Raw genomic sequence first — 13,288 nt, forward strand, 5'->3', positions numbered from 1 at the left:
CTCCTGGCTGGTCCCACCACAGCTACCTTTCCAGCTGAATGCAGCCGTATGAACAGTCTGAAAGAACTCCACATGCAGTTGAATTCACATGGAGAAGGAATGACCTTTGCTGAGGGCTCCAAAGAGAAAGTCCTTACAGAAACTCTTGCTGTTTCCAGTCAATGAGCTGTGCCAGCGCAGCTTGGGAAGCAGAACTTAGAGAGGCAGAGAGACTCACTTGCATGGTGAGAATGGATGTGTGGTCTGCCTTCTAGTTCTCAGGCACTGGCCGCCCCCAACCCTCTTCCTATCCATGCATATTAAATACTTTAGAGTGATCTTCCCAAAATACAAATATGATCATTATACTTTCTATGACTCACCCCATCACACACTATAAAGAAATTAAAATTAAAAGTTTGCAAACCCAGACCCAAGGCCATGTATATCCAGTCCAAAATCTCTACCTGTGACTTGGTCACCATTACTCCCCTGGGACCCACTATATTCTTTATGCTCAGCTCACTACAACACAGCCTGTACCAACACAAAACATGTGCATTCTCTGTAGTTCCTCCACACTTCTTTTTTTCCTCCAGATTACTTCCCTATGGAATCTTCTCCAACTTACAACACCTCAGCTATAGGCCCTGAAAACAGCAGACATCAATCTATGGACACATTAAATGAGCCACTGTCAATCCAAATGTCTACAAGGAACTTGGAGGGGGCGTGGCTAGAAAGATGGCCCAAATACCTGAAGAAAGAGTGAACTAATGAGCAGTAGGGTCATTAGTAGTGGGCCTGCTTACTTCCCATCCTGGCCACATCACATGGCAGTGCTATGGTCTGGGTTTGTGGATGAATTCTGGCCTCTGCTGTGAGCACTGATACCCTTCCTGTAGGGAGAGGAATGCCTTCTAGCCACAGGGGCTGGGGGGACAAAAACCAAACAAAATGAAATTACACTTAAAAGCATTTAGCAAGACCTGACTGACATATGTCAGATCTTCAATAATTCTTCATTATTTACCTTTGTCTTTTTTCAATATTGATGGTTGCTAAACAACTCGGTGTTCTAACACCGAGTTTAACACTTCCCTAGTCCCCCTCAAATAAACTTTTAAAGACAGTTTCCCTAAGCTGACCAAGCTGCCTTTGACTCACAATACATCCCAGGCAGTCCTTGAACTGTGATCTTTATTCCTCAACCTAGCAAGAGGGTAGCTGGGGTTACAGGCCTGTGCCACCAGGCTTGGCATCATCAAGTGCTGTTCTTGTTACTTGCTGTGAGGCAAGCCTTAAATCAACTGCAAAGTAATAAAAGGTTTTCTTTCCAGGGCTCTCCATCTTCCCCTCCATTGTAAGCACAGAATCCCAGGTGTGTCACTTAGCACAAGGATGCGCTCACTGTATACCATCTCACCGGGAAGCTGGGTACCCAGACAAAACCCCCAGGCTCCCTCCAAGAGGTCAGGCATGCAGCAATCAGAGAGATCCCAGCAAAGAGATCTCTATCTAGCATCTTAGCAGGAGCTCACTGCTGCCCTTTCTCAGGGCTCTTTGTAGCATTTAAGGAGAGTCATTGTTATTCTAGATAGAAATATGAACTGTTTAGATTCTCACAGAAAACACTTCACTAATATACACTCTTTATTTTGAATTTTTAATATCTATTTATTTTCTTACGAGACAGGGACTCACTATGTAGCTCTGGCTGGCCTGAAACACTTTCTGCACTCTAGCCTGCCATCAAATTTGTAGCAACCTGCTTACTTCGGTCTTCTGAGTGGAGGGATATTCTTATAGAGATACTTCAGTAATATATACAAAATTGCAACATAAATCAATATACATTCCTCAGGCTCAAATATACACAATCTTCACCCAGTGTTTCCCCATCCTGGGAAATCACCCTTAGTCAATGCTGTTCATCTGGGACAAACTTTTTCATTCAGTTGACACACGGCAGGGTCTGGGGATAATTTTGGTTATCCTGCCTCTGTGAAGGTAGGGATGTTCTCTGGTATGGAGTGAGCAGAAGACAAGGAATGTGCAGATATCGTACTGCATTAACAAAGCACAGAACAGCCCCAGAAGGAGTAACCTAGTTTCGAAAGTCAACAGTGTTTTCATTGAGGTCCAGATACTCTCCTTTGGGAAAAAACGAGGCAGGATCCCAAGGTGACTGCACAAACTCCATTCTTTCTGACCCTGAACGTTCAACAAAGTGGGAATGGTTTAAAAAATGAAGTAATAGTAATATTGCTGTTTTCAGATGTTTTTGGAAGGCATCGGCAGGCAACAGATTCTCAAACTCTTAAGCATTACGAGCTGTATTTTGTATGGATTTCTAAGTAACTATAATGTGAACCAGAAATATAATTTTCAATGTTCTAGAAGATACATTTAATAAGTTAAAACAAATAAAATTAATTTTAATAGTATATTTTCTTAAATATAATGAATCTAAAACATCCCCTCAACATATTATTAATATACAAATTCATCAGATATTTTACTCTTGTGTTTTAAAAATTCTTTATGGAAGTTACACATTTGGCCCCCGTGAATTTAGCCTAGGCACATCTCAGGTGTTCAAGAGCCACTGACATCTGAGGTTACTCCGTGACAAATACGCAGAGAAAAAGATTCCTGGAAGGACTGTTGCCCAGACCCTGGGGATAACTTTAAAGCCATGTATGCTTTCTTACACATGTTCTTCTCGCTGTTGCTTTTATGATTTGAATTATCATATAGAAGTAAAGACGGATCAAACTACACGCACTTTGAAAGGACAAAGAGAAAAGATGCCCTGTGAGGCTTCATGAATGCATCCTGCTCACTCATTGAAAATGATGGATTGTGGGGATTTCAGAGAACGGGTTGCTGCCATGTATTCCTTTGTTTGATGGCAAGGTCAAGGCCATTCTTGCCAAGTGGGTCCAGAAAGCCAATCTCCTACTACCTCAAAACACATCCTAGTAGTGACAAAGAGCCTTTCTTCTGGTCTCCTGGATAGGCAGGGCTTTTGTGCACACTCACACATGAATACCCACATTTGGACAGAGTGAATATCTGATGACAACATTTCTACCAGTTACTCTAGGGGCACAAGCTTATTGCTCGATTTTTGTTTCCTTCCTTCCTTCCTCCATTCATTCATTCACTGGAGAGAGGACCTGGCCTCAACCTCCTAATCCTCCTGCCTCACCTTCTTAGAAGCAGGATTACTGTTCTGCACACGATGCTCAGCCCACACACCCTTTAAATGTGTCCTGTATGTACCAGTTCCATAATAAGCTTGTAACCAATGATTCTCATGAACAGTTCCAGAAAGCCTTTTTGCAAACAAAAGTTCAGGATTTAGAAAGCTTGCAAGCTCAGCGATTTTTGTCTGAATTCAGGAGTTCCAGGCGCCAGTGATAAGGCCCTGTATGATCTTCATCCTTAGAACAAGACTGTAATGTACCTAATATCTGACTCAAATTTATAAAGCCAGGACAGCCGGGTCCTTCAGAGTGGCCCCACACCATCCCCCTTGAAGGCAGCTGAGGGCAGGAGAAGGAAGAGGGTTTCAAATTTTACATCAGTCTTTGGAAATCAGATTCCATTTCTACTCAAGATCTTAATTTTCCCCCCAAATTTTGGGCAGGGAACAAAAGGTCTGGCTGTGTTTCCTCTCTGTTTCTATCTGTCTTTCTCTAATAAGGTATGGCATGTTTAAAAATAAAAACACTTCAGCATCTTGAAGTTATATTTAATGGTAAAGGTGATCAGCCTTCTTGAAAACTTACTATGAGCCAACATTTACCAGGTCCTCACTGGACATGGGAGGACACCCTAAAAACTTGGCATGTAGGAAATCCCAGTGCCTCTCCCAACTCTCCATAGAGGAAGGACCAGTTTTGACACAACTGTTTTAACTCAGGACAAAAAACTATTTTGACTCAGAAGGCCACAAAGCTAAAGAGTAGGGCTGAGTCCTCAAGCTGAGACTCTGAACCCCAAACTCTTAAGCAACAACACAAGACCCACTATAGAATCTTTCCAGTGTCCCTGTAAGGTGGGTCCCTCATTTCACAGTTGGAGACTAGTGACCAAATGTGTTAGTCCCGTAACCATACCCACAAAATGGCCTCTATAGGCTTACTTCACAAGCCTGCCAAGACTTACATCACAGACTGAATGGAACAAGCTCCATGGCCACCACGCTGGCACCTAAAACCACCACGTTGGTTTTACATTTCCATTCTGTTTTGAAGCCCTTATGACAGAACCAGAGATGTTCACAATCAGAAATATGACTTTCAAGTGGATTTCTGGGAATGGGGAATGAGAGTGTGACCCTGCCCATTGGGTCTGTGATCCTAACCCTGGATCCTAGCTTTGGCCTTTCCTCCAAAAACACCCAGCTCATGAAACGCTAGAACAGGTCTGGGAAAAGAAGTGTACTTAGCTTTTGCATTTTCCTTCCTCTGTAATCTGCCATCCAGGGCTGGATCAGAGGTGGCTGATGGAATCTGTACACTAAGACAAAAACCACCAGAGACAGGGCAGAAGCCCCTATGCATCCTCTACAGCTCAAACCTGAATGGCACCTCACTTAACGCTTGTGAATGAAGATGCTCCCTGAAGCACCCAGGGCTGTCCTCAGGGTGTGATGACTTTAGTGTACCTGGCGGCTTCATTCTGGCCTCTGGCGCCCCAGAGCAGAAGGAAGCTAGCTCAATGGGGAAAGGACTGAAGGAGAAACTTACAGAAGAGTCTCCACTACAGAGCCCAGGGCCAAGGGAAGCAGTCATCAGTGGGTAATAAGGATGCTACCAAAGGAGTCTGGAGGAACAGCACCTTAATGCCAGCTGCTGAGGATAAGCCAGAGAGAGCAGAATTAGTGATGGTTTGCTCTCTTGTTGCTAGGAGCCTCCTGGAGACTGGTCAGCAGGTCCTCTACAAAACAATGGGGCCGATCCACCCATCTATTCTCCCAAGAGTCGTGGTTTGTTTAATGAGTAACTTTCATTAATTTATCTATTTGGTTCACTGCTGGTATTTAAAGTGCAGTGCAGAACAAGCAGATACTCGATAAGGTTTGATGAAAAAAAGGAGGAACTTAAAGTTGGAAGTGCTGTATGAATCCTGAGATAGAGACCCTGGTGCAGTGACCACCCACTGAGACGTCCCTTTAGCATCCTGGCTCCCTCTACCTGTCTACCCTTTCCAACCCTGGCTGTCTTGAACACTGTGGACAAATCAGAAAACACAAACAGCCTAAAGAAACAAACCAAACTTGTGGACTTCATTTGTCAGTGTTGACCTCCAACACATAAAGGACAGTAACAACAACAACAACAACAACAACAACAAAATACACTGTTTTACATCTTAAATTAAAAAAATAAATAAATGCTAGCCCACCACTGGCAAAGTTGCAGAGAAATAAACATTTGAACCAGTACTGGTAGCAAATGCAAACCAGCGTGTTATGAAAGGCATGACGGTGGGATGTGAGGAGAGACCAGAAATTCTGTAACCTACACCAAAGAAAAGAAGTTGAGAGGCATCTGTGTTCAGTGGACCTATGGCAATATATAGTACAAAACCTAGCCACAGCCTCAAGACAGGACAATGAGAAGAAGTGACATGTTAGAACTTCCAAAAGGGTGATGTCATATGATGCAAGCCAAGGGCCTTAAGGAACACTTTGGGATGGAGGGGGGGCTTAGAGGCAAAGCTCCTGTCTAGCATGTGAGGCCCTCCACTGGAGCCCTAGACCACCAAAATAAAAGCACAAACAAAAAGTCACCAAATTCCCCAATGAAGAGAAGTGTTGCCTATGTGATATCACATTTTTAAATGTGTATAAGGTTCTATATGTTGTACTTTGTTAAATACATATGTATCGTGTCACCATAGAAGGAAATGTCTGTCTCTCTCTGCATGCTGTGTGTGTGTGTGTGTGTGTGTGTGTGTGTGTGTGTGTGTGTGTGTGTGTTATTCTCAGTGCCATGATTTCAGATCACTTGTACTTTGTATTTGGTCTATTTTCCTACCATTTCAAATTCCTACCATGGAGGCTCAGCAGTTAAGAATGACTTGCTGCTCTAGCCAAGGACCAAAGCTTGGTTCCCAGAACTCACACTGAAGAATTCACAACCTCCTGTAACTCCAGCTCCAGAAGATCTCTGAGGGCACCTGTACATGCACACACATACATGCACACACTCACACAAACACAAATAAAACTAATGCACTAACGACTATGCCTCTGAGGAGCAGCAAGCAAGAAAACCTCCATGTCTGTATTCTGGGAGCTGTAAGTACTTTTGAATTTTTTCAGAGTAGTCTCAATGAAACTCAACCATGGGGACACTTGAAGGTCTAACCATAAACAAATTAAACAAACTTGCTGGGGCATCACAAATGGGATAGGGGTGGGGTGGAGGGGCGACTTACATTTAGGATCATAAAAAGAGGTGAGGGTGAATGGCTGGCCCATGAAAGGACCCAGTTCCCACCTTGTATGCTCAAGTCTGAAGGGTGACTTCAGGCAAAAGAAGAAATATGCCTCATAACTTAGTGTTTAGAAACTTCCTGTCCCAAATTCATGCAAACTACACTACAAGCAAAACACATGGTCTTGGATCCATGGGATGATGTGATGTGCATCAAATTAATAAATTCATTGAAGAGAAACTAATGGGGAATGTAAAATCTCACCAACATTTAATTTTCCTTTTTACATTTATTTATTTGGGGACAGAGAGGGTGCATGCCACAGCATGAGTGTACAGGTCTGACAACACCTATTGGAGTCAATTCTCTCCTACCAACATGTAGTTTCTGGGGATTGAACTCAGGTCCTCAAGCTTGGCAGCAAGCAATATTACTCACTGAGGCATCTCAATGGACCCTCCACAACCCTTTAAATCTAATTATATTCTTGGACTGGAGATATGGCTCAGCAGTTAAGAGTAACGGCTGCTCTTCCAGAGGACCTGGGTTCAATTCCCAGCACCCACATGACAGCTCACAACTGTCTACAACTCCTATTCCAGGGAGTCTGATGCCCTCATACGTACATACATGCAGGTAAAACAAAAATGCATATGAAGTAAAAATAAATAAATCACAAAAACGTTTTTAAAAAACCTAATTATATTCTTTCACAATGCCTCACACAGAGACGTCAGCATTCACAAGGAACGGAGAGGGATGTAATTAAAAACGCAGGACAGCAGAAGGAGAGGACTTAGCAGTGACCTTCACCATGACAACCTTCAAGTTCAGGTACAGATATGGGGGACTTAGGGGACTACTCCTGACAGGTTAGAGATGAGGGCTGGAAAACAGAGTACCAAGCACCAATGCATGGGGACAGATCTCCATACCAAAAACAATGGTGAGACACACATACATGACAAACTGCTTAGGTGAAGTTGCCAGGGATATTTTCCATCCCAGATTCTTTGCTCTTATAATTATCTTAATAATGTTACAATGTAATGGAAAAATAAGCATATTGTTCAGAATCACCCACAAGGTGACTCACCCAGTAGCAGGTTAATGGCACTCAGTCCTCCAGCACATCTCTGCACATAGCTTTTCCTCTTGGCCACCCATCCCCTACATGCTTGAGGATGAGAGGCTGGCTCAGGAACTGGGAACATGATCAACGATGTTTCATGATATTTTGAGTAAGAGAGACTTCTGGTGTGCATAGTTAACTTGAAAGACGGGTGCAGCCATCAAAGACTACCCATATTAGTAGAAGGAAAGGGTGGCAGACGGACTTGCGGCTCAGGTTCAAACTAGTTCCTTACTAATCTAGAGAGTACGTTAACCACACCAAGCTACAGTGCAGTTGAGAATATTAAAACAGTGCCCTCTATACAGAGATCCAAGTGCAGCCCTGATTTCTATGCCACTGAATTAAAGGAGGTTTGGAAAGGGGCAAAACCCGTAAGATCGTGTTGTTCTTCTTTCCTCTCTGGCTCAACATAGACATCCCAGAAGTAAGGCTGCAAGGTTTGGGGACAAATGTGTGACCCTAACAAAGGGAAGGGTGGGAAGGAAGTAAGGAAAAAATCATGTAAGCATCTGAGTTAGCTTTTCCTTGCTGTGACAAAATGCCCGAGAGAGAAAGAACTTGAAGGAAGAAAAAGGTGTCTGAGCTCACTGTCTCAGAGGGTCCAGCTCATGGTCAGCGAGTCCTGGTTGCTTCTGGCCTGATATAAGGCAGAATAATGTGGTAGCAGAAGCAAACAGTTGAGGAAGATCTTTACATCATGGTGACCAGGAAGCCAAGAGGAAAGGAGACTGGAAGTGTCTTCTTCCTCCAGCCAGCTCCCACCGCAAAAAACGACCAATCAGGTTCAATCATTTCTCAACAGAATCAGCTGAGAACCAAAACACTTAGCACACAAGGCCTTGGGGACATTTTGTATGTAAACCACGAGACCATCTAACTAGTCACTAGGTGAAGTCAGAACAACTTATGGAATTAAAACTCAAATACATTTTACTATCCTTAAGGTCATAACTAACTTCATTTAGACACACATGATGGTCAGGTCTTTGTTATCATCTCTTTGACCTCTTAACACTGTGTGATATGGTTGATAACCTTCAAAACACCTCAATTAACTTTTCATTCACTACAATCTTCTGTGTGCACGCGCACAGGTGGAGACCAGAAGACAACCTCAGTTGTTGTTCCTAGGGTACTGACCACCCTGTTTTCTAAGACAGTCTCCTATTGGCTTGGAACTTGCTGAAAGGGCTCAGGTGGCTGTCTAGCAAGCCCCAGGCATCCTTACGTCTCCCCTGTCCCCAGTACTAGAGTCACAAATCCATGTCCCTACGCTTGATTTTCTACATGGATCTGAGGCTAGCCCTCAGGTCCTCACCTTTGTGTGACAAGTACTTTACTGAATGAGCTATTATCCTAGCCCTTCCTCCCACGGTTGACCCTGATTCCTCGGTGTCCTTGATAAACGTTTCTGCAGTGGTGGCTTTCAAACCCTGGCTCAGAGCCTTTCTCATTCATGTCCAAGCAGCGTTCCCGTAGTGAGTGGATGAAGTTTCCTGTCTTACATATCTCTTATATGCCTGTAAATCCTGCACTGATAGCCCCTAGCTAGAATATTTTTGGAACTGCATATCCCAAGGCTCATGGGGATCTCATCTGAGTGAGAACGAACAGCTGCAAACCCCAGTGTTCACCACTACACTCTGCCCCTTCCTTCATCACCCAGGCTGTGCCAGCTCACTGACGTCCCTACTCCAACCGATGGCAGTTCCATCCTATTAGAAATAGCTTGGAGTAAAAGTTCCAGCCCTCCACCCGATTCCCTTCTCTGTTTTCCTAGAGAGCATCCCATCAGTGAATTCTCTTAGTAATATACCCTGTCATGCAGGAAGAAAGTCTTTGAGTCACCTTTGACAAAATATCACCTCTCCACTAGAAAAGTCTCCAGCTTACCTTAAATAAACTCCAACAGCAACGGAGTCTCACCAGCCGCTGTGGCCACCGGCAGTCTAAATCACCTCGTCCTCATTGTATCTCCGTGGGATTCACAGGTACCCTCTTAAATGGCCTCCCTCCTCTGGCCTCCTGCACACACCGGCTATTTTCAAGTCCGGGTATTTGAGTGATGCACTTAAAGCATGCATTTGTTGCTGCCCTTCCAAGGATCTCGTTTTGCTAAGAATATAGTAAGTCGTGTTTCTCCTTGACCTTATGCCCCACCACCCTCCTGTTGGCTGCTACCAGCAGGACACTTCTCTCAGAGCATGCACCAATGTGTCCATTCCAGAGTGAGGCTTCCATGGACTACCTAGCTACAGCTGCAGCCTTCCCCTCTGGCATCTGACCCCTCTCCCCACGCTCCATTCTCATCAACACATGCTCACGAGGTCTGCCCGGCCATGCACACTCTCCAGAGCAATGGGCAGCGGACCTGGCCACTGCTGTCCACTGCCGCTCCCCATTCTCACAGCCACTGCTGTCCAAGGGAAGCAGCATGCTTGCCACACACGTCACTGGAACTATGACTACTTACCGTAAGTGAAAACACAGCTGAAACACAATTCAGTCATTTTACTGAGGCCAACGGATCCAAACTGGCTATTTCAATATGCCGTCAATAACGAAAAGCATGCAAATTTTTCATACGTTTTCAATATGAGAACCTTGAAATACTTTACGGAGCTGTACCCACACCACATGTAAGTCCTGGTTAACCATAGGACAAGTGCTCACCAACCACAAGTGGAGAGTGGCTTTCCTACTGGACTGGGGAGGTCCTAGCACAATGCCTGGCACAGAGCAGGCACTTCATAAAGACGGGGTGAACAGACAAGCAAATGAATCGATGTAACGTACAGACTGGATTAATTTACATTACGGAAACTAAGTTTAAAAAGCCTCATAGTGTGCATTTATAACTTAGAAAATGGTGCTCCAGTATGCACGTTCACTTAAAAACAAGCTTGAGGGCTCAGTGGGTAAAGTGATTCCCAGGAAAGCATGAGGATCCAAGTTCAGACCTCTAGAACACAGGCGAAGTCAAGTGCACATGCCTGTAATCCTGGCACTCTGATAGGCAGATGTGAGGCAGAGACAGGAGAACACCCAGAAGCTTGTCTAAAACAAGGTTGTAGGCAAGGGCCAACACCTCAACTACCTGAACTACACACACACACACACACACACCCCATACTACACCACACCACACCTCACCAGTCTTAAATACAACCCACTAAAACGATTGCCTAATTCACAAATTGGTCTCAACTCCTACTCTGAAAAGTCACTGCTCTAAACTTCCAAGTTGCACAATTTGTAATGAATGGCTCTCAAGACACTTCCTCTGACCTCCAGCAACTGCCTGGCACTCTCAGTGCAAGACTGGCAGGCAAGGAGGGTTCTTCCAAGTACCACATGAACGAATGGATGGAAATAATCCGTCCACCCCGTGATGCCAGTTTGCTTTTTTAATTAAGAGTCGTTTTATGTAACTTATCACACTGTCAGGTAATTAACAAAACATGTAATTACCTTTAATTATATGCTACATATGGACTAATACACAAAATTCAAGGGGGAAGTTGCAGGATTTTCACACTTCAAAATGACTGGGTTTGAACAAAGTAGAAAAAATTGAGTTTTTTTTTTTTTTTTCATTTTTTCCCTACACATCACCCTTTATCCAAAGACCTCGGAAGTGTAATAGTTCACATGAGGGGCAGAGAACAAGCAAATGATTAAGCTTCATTCCATCTTTACAAAGTCTCAATCACGAGGAGTCTTTTATGAAGATACCACGAACATCGACTCTAAAGCTAGCCCTGAGCAGAAGTCATCAGGACAAGTAGTGACGTGTAAAGGAAGGTTCCATCTGGGCCACCGCCATCACGGCACCACTGAGAACTGAGCGAGAACATGAACAAGGTTCCCATGTACGCACTGTCCCCATTTTTGTTGTCTGTGTGTGTGCATGTTTGGGTGCGTGTTCCTGTCCGGGTCCACATGTGTGAAGGCTTGGAGAACGCACTGGATGTCATTCCTCTTCAGACAGTGGCTCTCACTGGCTTGCTGAGTATGATGGGTCAGCTGGCCAGTGCTCGGAGAATCCGTCTCTGTTCCTCAGCTCTTGATTCCAAGAGCATGCCACCATCCCCACGCTTTCTGTCTGTCCCATTTCTCATGTGGTTTCTGGGGATCCAACTCAGGTCCCCAAGCACAATACCAATCTAACTAGCTCCCTCGCTGAGTTTCTACAGTTACTGGTTGTATTTGTTCCTGAAGGTTCCGAATCACCCAAGAAAAGTGAGATTTACTACATTACTGTTAAGCTGACCAATTGCCACCTCACATGAGGACTTCTATGATGTTTGAGGCAAACAGTTAAAACATGTGAGCCATGGGGCTGAAGAGATGGCTCTGGGGTTAAGAGCACTGGCTGCTCTTCCAGAGGTCCTGAGTTCAATTCCCAGCAACCACATGGTGGCTCACAACCATCTATAATGGGATTTGATGCCCTCCTCTGGCCTGCAGGCAAACATGCAGGAAGAACACTGTATATGTAATAAATAAATAAATCTTTTTTTAAAAAAAAATTAGCCATCGGCAGATGGAACACCAAAAATGCCATTTTAAAGGAATGGCTGGGGCTGTGGAAACAGCTCAGAAGGAGAGCTCTTGCCTAGCACATGGTTTAATCTTCAATACCACAAAGGAAGGGGGAAAAGCATGTATGTATTCCTTTCCTGTTTTTGTTTAACGTGTATGGTTGTTTTGGCTGCATGTATGGTTTAGCACCAAAAGAGGCCAGAAGGCAGTGTTGGATCCACTGGAACTGGAGTAACAGAAAGTTGTGAGCTGTGATGGGGGTCCTGGGAACTGAACCCTGATCCTCTAGAAGCACAGCAAGGGCTCTTAACCTCTCTCTGAGCCATCACTCCAGCCATGCATGCCCTCCTTCTGTTTTTCATTGCTCACTGTAAAATACAGCCACATGCACATGCCGACAAATACTATCTTTACTATGAAATATGTTTTCATGTACATCTGCAGAAAACCAATTCCACTGAGCATCTTTCTCTGAAAAATCAATATGTTTAAACTATGTTTTCTTGGCAAAAGAAAAGGCAGCTCTTGTTTACACAGGAAGTTAGTTTAGGATCATGACAATGGTGCTTAAGAGTGGCCAAGCTGGTTGTGGTGGCCCACACTGCCAGCAAGATTTGCTGAAGGAGGCAGAGACAGGAGGATCATGAGTTCAAGGCCGGCCTGTTCTACATAGTGAGTTCCAGGACAGCCAGAACTACATAGTGAGACCCTAACTCAAAACCAAACCAAAACAAAAAAAAAAATACACACAACAAAAAAGCAGCCAAGTTTGAAAACCAACAATAAGATTTAGAAATTTAACTGTTGAGAGACCCTATCAATTCTGAAAAAATATAAAAATACCTATAGAAGAAAACCTAGGCTTTCCATCAGTCTATCCCTGCTAAGAACATTACACGCCACCACTCTACTGGACTTAGGAGTCAGAACTCAGGAAATTTTAAGCAGTTTAAAACTCTATACACCTTGGACAATCTAACCTGCTTACACTACAAGGAAGAAGTTAGTGTCCAAGCAGCAGAGATTACATGATTCCATTCACACCTCAAGTAAGCAAAGCTACCAGGACAAAAGTACAGTAATGGTTGTCAGTCGGTTCAACCGAGGGCAGGATGGAGAAGGGCTGCTACCTGATGCAAAGACTTCCTTCTTGGCTGATGAAACCATACACGG

General features: G+C 44.1%; 1 protein-coding gene across 6 annotated transcripts in view; it reads right to left on the reverse strand.

Annotated features, from left to right (window-relative positions):
• Foxp1 (forkhead box P1) overlaps window positions 1-13,288 on the reverse strand; it is a 527,364-nt gene that overhangs the window by 324,834 nt on the left and 189,242 nt on the right. The window lies entirely within an intron of this gene.

This window comes from Peromyscus californicus, unplaced genomic scaffold, assembly GCF_007827085.1.
Source record: "Peromyscus californicus insignis strain IS unplaced genomic scaffold, ASM782708v3 Scaffold_6__1_contigs__length_162567912, whole genome shotgun sequence".
Classification (NCBI taxonomy): Eukaryota; Metazoa; Chordata; class Mammalia; order Rodentia; family Cricetidae; genus Peromyscus; species Peromyscus californicus.